Raw genomic sequence first — 9,764 nt, 5'->3', positions numbered from 1 at the left:
ACAACTCAGAATGACCTAAAATCTATGCCAAAAGTTCAATAAGACATAGAGCTATAAATTTGCTTCTTTGACCATAAGCTAAAAACCAATGAAAATAGGACATTAAGCTAGACCAATCTAACACACTAAAACTGAAAAATTGACAATAATATGCAATGAAGCCTAGAAATAATTTGGCAATAAATGCCAACTTGTGAGAATTGTAAATTGCACTATACTTGCAGCATATTGAAATGCGAATTGTGACATGTTGATACTGGAATCAACTTATCCATGATGTATACAAAGATCAATATTTTCATTGACCAGTGAATTGTATAATGACCAGTAAACCCTAAAAATAAAGAATTAAATATTTAATCTTGTAATATGCCCTAGTTTGCCTAGTTGACTAGTTTGGATAGGTTGGCATACCAATAGGGTTCTGACAGCTGTATTGTAAATGGCATTGTGCCACATTGTGTTTTATGGCTTATTATGCCGCACTATGATTTTAATAGCCTATGGCTATACGGATTATATTATTATACTCGGCTTATTGCCTGATTGATTATATGGCTTTTTAGCCCCACTGTTTACACACCAGGAGATATCTCCCGGTGTGACGACCTGAGGTACTAGGCACCCATTGCTAGTTTATCCACTGTTTGCACACCGGTAGATACTTTGTGACCGATGGTGTGACGGTCTGAGGTACTAGGTACCCATAGCTAGTATATCCGTTTATCCAGTTTGATCAGTGTATAAGCTACACGGGCAGTTAATTTAAGTATTATTAAAATCAGACAGTTAAACTAAGTGTATTGGCATGCAGTACAACTAAATTAAGTATAAATGAAAAATGCTAAATAAAAACATGAAAAGCTTTAGAAGAACAATCTTATTAAAGATTACTGAAGAATTAGTCTGCAAAGACTATTGGTATCGAAAATCATAAACAATTAATTTATTTTATTTTAATTTATTTCTCTTTATAATTGGCACCACTAAGCAGAATTGTTTAGCGCGTTGCTTTTATAATGCGTAGGTATTGGAGACATAGCTGGAGAGCCCAGCAGACCTACGACCGGGTGAGACATTAGATCTGCACAGGAGTCTAGAGTCATCTGCACTGCACTGCATTGCATACATGGTAGGACTTAGGATATCTTGTATTTTATACTTTTGTTATATTTTGAAATTTGGCCTTGTATTTTGTAATATTATGAAAGCTCTAATGTTTATAATAATTTGTACATATTAAATAACATGAAGATTTTCTGGATGTATTTGAATTATTATGGACTGTATTATGGAACTGTTTAATGACTGTGAAAGTCTATTGACTTTACTGAGAAATTGAGACTATTTTTAACAGGTGCAGAAGGACTGTTTGTCCAATTTACAGATGGCACTTTGTCGGATTTTTGTTAAATATTTTGCAACACTCAGTTTTATTAAAACATAAAATAATAAACAATCATGATGTAAATTTCACACAACAGTTTCCTAAACCAAATATAGTATTCAGAAAATAATATAATCATAGACTAGGTGCTCCGGCACGCCTTACTCGACTACACTATAGACGGGTGAGGGGTGTTACATTTAATGGTATCAGAGCACGGTTTAGGCATTTCTGGACCTAGATAGATTGCATACCATGCATTGCATTTGTAAGTGTCAAGGTGACTCTAATGCAGATCTTTTGATTTGTTATTTTGATTAGAATATGGATCCAGAATCGAAGAGGACAATAGAGAAAGAAGTAGAAAGCCGTAATTCGACTGAGAGTAATGCTAGAGATGTGGGGCGGGGGGGGGGGGGGGATCCTGCTCCATTAGTGAAAGAGGTGCCTGCGCAACACCAACAGGCATTGTTTGAACAGATGATTAAGTACTTTAGACAAATTGCTGGGGTAATTCCACCATTACAGCCTCAGCAGAAGTCACCTTTGAGAAGAATCAGAAAGTATGGGACTGTAGATTTCAATGGCAGAAAGGAAGATGATCCTACAGCTACAGAGTATTGGTTATAAAGGACTGAAAGAGTCTTGCAGCAACTACAATGCACACCAGAACAGAGTTTAGAATGTGCAATCTCACTGCTACAAGAAGCTGCTTATCGATAGTGGGATACTATAACTAAAGTAATGTCTCCAGCTAAAGTGACTTGGGATTTCTTTCTAATATAATTCAAAAAGGAATATATTAGCTGTCATAAAAAGGAACAAAATAGGAGTGGAGATCAGCAAAAGGAGGTAATTGGATAGTCTAGTAATAAGAGGCCTAGAGAACCCTTAAGTCAGACATCTGATCAGAGTAAGAGACTGAGACCCAGGCCTGTACCCAGAATAGTTCAATCAGAGACACTAGTGTGCACTGGGACTAGCAAGAAAATGTGAACATTGTAAAAATTGGCATAAAGGAGAATGTAGGTGGTTGACTAGAGCCTGTTACAGATGTGAGGCTATGAACCATCGTGTAAAAAATTGTCCTAAGGGGAAATTGCCACAGACACGGACAGAGGAATTTCCTCCCACTACACAGAGTGACAGCAGTTTGGAGGGATCTGAGGCAATAGGGAGTACTGTGAAGCTTGCAATTGAGACTGTAGGAGGACCAGAGGCAAGAGTAACATCACCTGCAAATGTTACCCAAGCCAGAGAAGAGTAAGATGCTTCAGATGGGAAGTTGAGGTAAAGTATTTATTTTTTTTATGATATTATAGACCTATGCATTATTAAAGAAAGGAGATCAAATGGATAAATCTGAATAAGATATTTTAGTTATACACCATTTAGACCACAGTATGATGGGGAATAGAATCTGGTTTATAGACCTATGCATTATTAAAGAAAGGAGATCAAATGGATAAATCTGAATAAGATATTTTAGTTATACACCATTTAGACCACAGTATGATGGGGAATAGAATCTGGTTTCTGAAAATATTTATATTAACTGATAAAATTAGAGTGGATTTTTAGAAGATAGTAATTAGGAATGTTAAGTTGAGCGGAATAGTAAACATTAAAATGTAACTCAGATCTAAAAAGTGAAGTCAAGAAAGATAAGATGTTAAAAAATTTGATCTATTGGGATATACCGTGGTAAATATGCAATATTCTCGATGTTTGTGCTGTAAGCTGTAGATTACAGTATGAACTTAGGACTATTGTATAGAGCTACGTATTTTCGATAGTAAATTAAAATAAGGATAAAATTATAAAACTAAGACTAGTGAGACAGATTAAAGAGAAAGTAAAGTATTATAATACGAAAAAGCTAAAAGACAAGGAGATAGTGGTCCCTCGATTATTTACACTAGATAAATTTCGAGGACGAAATTCCTTTTTAGAAGAAAAGAGTTGTAACATCCTCACTTCCGTAGTTTGTACGTTATACTATTTCGATGACTGAGGTTGTCTGGACAGACAGCCAAAATACAGACAGTCAGAAATGCCTGGAACTACACTTCGGTGATAGTGAACAGACATAAATTGATGAAATAAATAAAAAAAATACAAAAAAAATTAAAGAAAAATAAAAGAAAGAAAATGAAACTAGGTTAAACGAGTCGACACCATAGCGATGGGTGACCGCACTGAGAAGTTACGGCACAGGCAATGACCGACCCCAGGACTACAGGGAACCCTAGGAATAAAAATTCGAGACATAATTAAAAGCCTAATAAAGTGTAATTGACATCAGAAATTTCAAAGAAAAATTAATGAATTAGTACAAATAAAAAATGAAAAAATCAAGAAACCGACAAAAATCGGTGTTACCGAAAAATCAGGAATGTAACCCGAAGAGGGGCATTTTGATCATTTGACACCTAGAGTTTCCATTTGACCTTGATGTCCATTAAAAATAAGTGGTATTACACTTTGAAAATGTCATGAAAAATAAAAAAATGTGGTACATAATATAAATAATGAAAATTGAGGCATAAAATGTAATTTAGGAAAGTTGGAATAAAGAAACATTAAAAATCATGTAAGTGCTCCACTAACTCAATCCTTGGACACCTATATAAGCTAAATGGGATAGCATAATTCATCTTTAATCTCCAGCAATTACACCAGCCGAAACCTCCCAAAGAGAACTCCACAGCCGAACCTTGATGGACCTCCATGCAACTATGAAGTGAGCCTCCTTTCCACTTGATTGCTTCATTAAAGTTGATCACCACACTTGGGGAAGGATATTGGCAGCTGAAAAAGAGAGAGATTTGGAGAAGTTTTGACAAGTTCAACTTGAGGTAAGTGTCCAATTACTCTTCCTTTCTTTAGGCAAATTGATGTTTAAGTTGAGGGATGATATTCGGTGAAGAAAAATTGATGAATTATTGAGTAATTGGATTGAGCCAATTTCGGCAGCCATGAAAGCTTGATGTGCTTGAGATTTTCCTACCTCTAATGGATGGAAATTTGGGTTGAATAAGTCAATTTGAAGTTGTAGCAAATTAACGTCCATGTATGTGTATGTTAGTACTTGAAATTAGGGGTTTGAAAGGGAAATTTAATACCTTAGTAAACTGCCATTTTTGGCAACCTTTAAACTCATGAATTTATGTGTGATTTCATGAAATTTATTGATGAATTCTGGTGGTGATGATTTGAGGGTAGTATGTATGATTGATAATGAAAGTGTATGTATAAATTAGGTGATGATTTGTATTAATTTTGGGTTGAAATAAATTTTGAGAATTAAGGGTGTAATGTGTGCATTGAGCACATGAGTATTCTGCTCAAATTGCCTTGATTGAATTGTGTTGAATGATATAGAAGTGCCATGAGTACAATATTGTAGTATTGGGAGGAGGAGAATTGCCAAATTGGAAGTGAAATTTTCATGTGCAGGTTGTGTATTGTTGGCAGTACCTAAATTGTGTTATAAGTGCAAAATTGTGACCTCAATTGGTATGAGGCCAATTAAAGGTAAAACTAGACATAAAATAGGCCAACTTTTATGTAGAAATATTGCTGAAATCCTGTTCGGAAACTGACCTAATCCAGAAGTGCAACTTTGAGAACCCAGAAATTGACCATATGAATAGTAGCCATTCAATTGGCCATAACTCACTCAAAACAGGTCCAAATGACCTGAAATTCATATCAATGGAAAGCTTAGACATAGAGCTATAACTCTTGTGAAGAAACCAAAGCCCAGAAATGACTAGAACCAATTCAAATTGATTGCCCAAGTTAGGGTACTAAATCTACCAAAATTGAAGTTGACCTAAAAATGACCTAAAGTTGCATTGAAAATACAATCTGTCCAGCTTTAGTAAATTGACCATATCTTGGTCTATATAACCCAGAATGACCTGAAATCTGTGCTAAAAGTTCAATAAGACATAGAGCTACAAATTTGCTTCTTTGGCCAGAATCTAAAAAATAATGGAAATATGACATTTAGCTAGAACAATCTACCACACTAAAACTAAAAAATTGACAATAATATGCAATGAAGCCTAGAAATAATTTGGCAATAAATGTCAACTTGTGAGAATTGTAAATTGCACTATACTGGCAGCATATTAAAATGCGAATTGTAATATATTGATGCTAGAATCAACTTATCCATGATGTATACAAAGGTCAACATTTTCATTGATCAGTGAATTGTATAATGACCAGTAAACCCTAAAAATAAAGAATTAAATATTTAATCTTATAATATGCCCTAGTTTGCCTAGTTGACTAGTTTGGACAGGTTGGCATGCCAATGGGGTTCTGACAGCTGTATTGTAAATGGCATCATGCCATATTGTGTTTTATGGCTTATTATGTCGCACTATGATTTTAATAGCCTATAGCTATACGGATTATGTTATTATACTCGGTTTATTGCCTGATTGATTATATGGCTTCTTAGCCCTGCTGTTTGCATACCGGGAGATACTTTTGTGACCGATTGTGTGATGGCCCGAGGTACTAGGTACCCAGTGCTAGTTTATCCACTGTTTGCACACTGGGAGATACTTTGTGACCGATAGTGTGTCGGACCAAGGTACTAGGTACCCAGAGCTAGTATATCCGTTTATTCAGTCTGGTCAATGTATAGGCTACATGGGCAGTTAATTTAAGTATTATTAAATTCAGACAGTTAAACTAAGTGTATTGACATGCAGTACAACTAAATTAAGTATAAATGAAGTATGCTCAATAAAAACATGAAAAGCTTTAGAAGAACAATCTTATTAAAGATTACTGAAGAATTAGTCTGCAAAAACTATTGGTATCAAAAATCATAAATAATTATTTTATTTTATTTTAATTTATTTCTCTTTATAATTGGCACCACTAAGCAGAATTGCTTAGCGCGGTGCTTTTGTAACGCGTAGGTATTGGAGACACAACTGTGGAGCCCAGCAGACCTACGACCGGGTGAGACATCAGATCTGCACGGGAGTCCAGAGTCATCTGCACTGCATTGCATACATGGTAGGACTTAGGATATCTTGTATTTTGTACTTCTGTTGTATTTTGAAATTTGGCCCTGTATTTTGTAATATTATGAAAGCTTTAAAGTTTGTAATAATTTATACATATTAAATAACATGGAGATTTTCTGGATGTATTTGAGTTATTATGGACTATATTATGGAACTGTTTAATGACTATGAAAGTCTATTGAATTTACTGAGAAATTGAGACTCTTTTTAACAGGTGCAGAAGGACTGTTTGTCCAATTTATAGATGACACTTTGTCGAATTTTTATTAAATATTTTGCAACACTCAGTTTTATCAAAACATAAAATAATAAATAATCATGATGTAAATTTCACACAACGGTTTCCTAAACCAAATTGAGTATTCAGAAAATAATATAATCACAGACTAAGTGCTCCGGCATGCCTTGCTCGGCTACACTACAGACGGGTAAGGGGTGTTACACCCACTGATCTGCATCTGAACAAGAAATAGCTTCTCTATAATTGCTGGGTTCATGCATATCAATTGTTTCAGCAACTGACAAGGCAAACGCAATTAGATCTGTACATGCATATCTTTGCGGTGGTCTAATCTGTGTTCTCTCTCTACCATTTGCAATGCTATATGGTTCCTGTTGCTGTTGCTCAGGTGCATCCTCTTGTTGATCAGGATCTTGCACCTCATCCTCTGAATCATTGGACTGAACTGCTAAAGTATCAATATCAAGCTCCACCTATTCTCTGACACCGTGATCTGATTCTGCTATTGACTTCTCCCTCTGACTATCCAATGAAGCATACTCATTAAATGTCACATCCCTGCTGATAATTAATCCTGGAGACTTTGGATCATTGCAACACAACCTGTAGCCTTTCACTCCAGATGCATACCCTAGAAATATGCATTTTCTTGCCCTCGGCTCAAGCTTACCATCTCTCACATGAGCATAAGCAGGGCAACCAAATACTCTCAGCTAAGAGTAATTAGCAAGTGAACCGAACCAGATCTCAAAAGGAGTTTTGCACTCAATAGCTGTAGATGGAGATCTATTAACCAAGAAACAGGTTGTATTAATTGCTTCATATTAGAAATCCTTTCCCAATCCTGAATGTGAGAGCATGCTTCGTGCTTTATCACAAAGTGTTCTGTTCATGCGTTCTGCAATACCATTCTGTTGTGGTGTCATTGTACAAGTGCGATGTCTCACTATACCTTCATTGCTACAGAATTCATCAAACTCACGATTGCCAAAATTCCAACCTGTTATCAGTTCTAAGACGCTTGACCTTTTTTTCTGTCTACTTCTCAATCATCGTTTTTCACTTTACAAAGGTTGCAAATGCCTCATCTTTTGTTTTCAGAAAATACACCCACACCATCCGAGAGTAATCATCAATTAAAGTCATGAAGTACCTAGCACGGCTCTTGGAAGGGATTCTGTTAGGACCCCATAGATCTGAATGGATATAATCCACCGTTCCTTTGGTCTTGCACACTGCCTTTTTATCAAAGTTCACCCTGGTCTGTTTGCCAAACACACAATGTTCACAAAAGTCCAAAGATTTTGTTTTCTGCCAGTCCAATAAATCCCGTTTGCTTAACACAGATAATCCTCTTTCACTCATATGACCAAGACGCATATGCCATAATTGAGTCTGATTCTGATTATTACTTCTAGATGCTACTACAGCTTCCTCTGAAACTGTACTGTCCTGAAGAAAATACAATCTTAAAACCAAACTACTCTTCATGAGTACCATAAAGCCCTTGCACACTTTGAGAACTCCATTCTCTGCATGGTATCTGAATCCATAAGAGTCAAGTGTCCCAAGAGAAATCAAGTTCTTCTTCAGTCCTGGAACATGGCAACACTCTATAGTTCTGACAATGCCATCAAACATCCTCAATCTGATGTTACCAATTCCTTCAATAGATAATGCACGATCATTGCCCAGAAACACCTTGCCACTCATCTGTTTGTAAGTGACAAACCAGTTTTTGTGTGGACACATCTTATAAGTAGCATTAGTATCAAGAATCCAGGAATTTTGTCCATGATCTGAACCCACGGATAAAATTTTTCCAGCACTGTCATCACCATCAGAATGAATAAAATTATTAACCACATTCGCAGAAATTTCTGGTTGCTTTCCCTTTTTATTTTTCAACTTGGGGCAGTCTCTCTTGTAGTGACCTTGCTCTCTGCACTCAAAGTAGTTGGCCTTTTTCATTCTTGACTTAGATCTGGCCTTAGATTTCTTCCTGCTGGAAGAACCCTCCCTTGAATGTGTTCTTCCCTTGCTCACCAAACCTTCCCCCCTCAAATCTTTCTCTATTATCTGGAAATTTCTTTTTCAACTCCTTCGATTTTAGAGAATTACTAACATCATCTAGTGAAATACTATCTTTCCCATACAACAGAGTATCAACAAAAGTTTCATAGGAGGGTGGCAAAGAACATAACACAAGAAGGGCCTGATCCTCACTATCAATCTTAATATCAATATTCTTCAGATCTATAATGATTGAATTGATTTCATCCAAATATTCTTTAATGGGCATACCTTCGCTCATTCTCAGATTGTAAAGTCTTTTCTTCATATACAAGCGGTTGGTTAGCGATTTGGCAGAGTATAACTCCTCTAATTTCTTCCATGCTGCAGATGCTGAGCTTTCACCAATAATCTCGCGTAGGACATTATCAATTATGCTAATGAAAATCGCACTCAAGGCTCTCTTCTTTAGATCAGCCTTCTCCACCTCTTTCCTACCTTTTGGAAAGTTATCCTTGATTGTCTTCCATAGACCTTCTAGGATCAAGGAAGATTTAATTTTAATCTTTCACAGACTGAAACTCGATCCACCCTCAAACTTCTCCATCTCATACTTCGTTGAAGATAACGCCATCTGTAAACCCTAGGTTTTACGCATAAAGCTCTGATGCTAGTTTGTTATAACAAGCACGCAAATCTAAGGTACACACACAAATCACACAATCATACAGTATTGAAAAGAGAAGAAGAATAACACAGGATTTAACGTGGTTCAACTGTAAGGTCTACGTTCACGGGCAAGACAAGAGAAAAAAAATTCCACTATGATGAAAAGAACAAGATACAATCAATCAGAACTCTGAAACCCTAACCCCAGTGTGTTTCCCGAATATCTCACAACTCTACCACAAAGGGTAGAAGATCAGCCCGTGCCCTCCGCTACCACCACAGATCTCACTTTTTATCCCAATTGGGTCACAGCGCGAAAACTCTCGGGTCGGATCACAATTCAGGTCCATGAAAAAATATATCCAAAATCTAAGCCACAAAAATAACAAGTTATGGA

The sequence above is a fragment of the Hevea brasiliensis genome, chromosome 7 (genome assembly GCF_030052815.1).
Source record: "Hevea brasiliensis isolate MT/VB/25A 57/8 chromosome 7, ASM3005281v1, whole genome shotgun sequence".
NCBI lineage: Eukaryota > Viridiplantae > Streptophyta > Magnoliopsida > Malpighiales > Euphorbiaceae > Hevea > Hevea brasiliensis.
The sequence above is the reverse complement of the archived record's forward strand: the minus strand, read 5'-3'. Positions refer to the sequence as shown.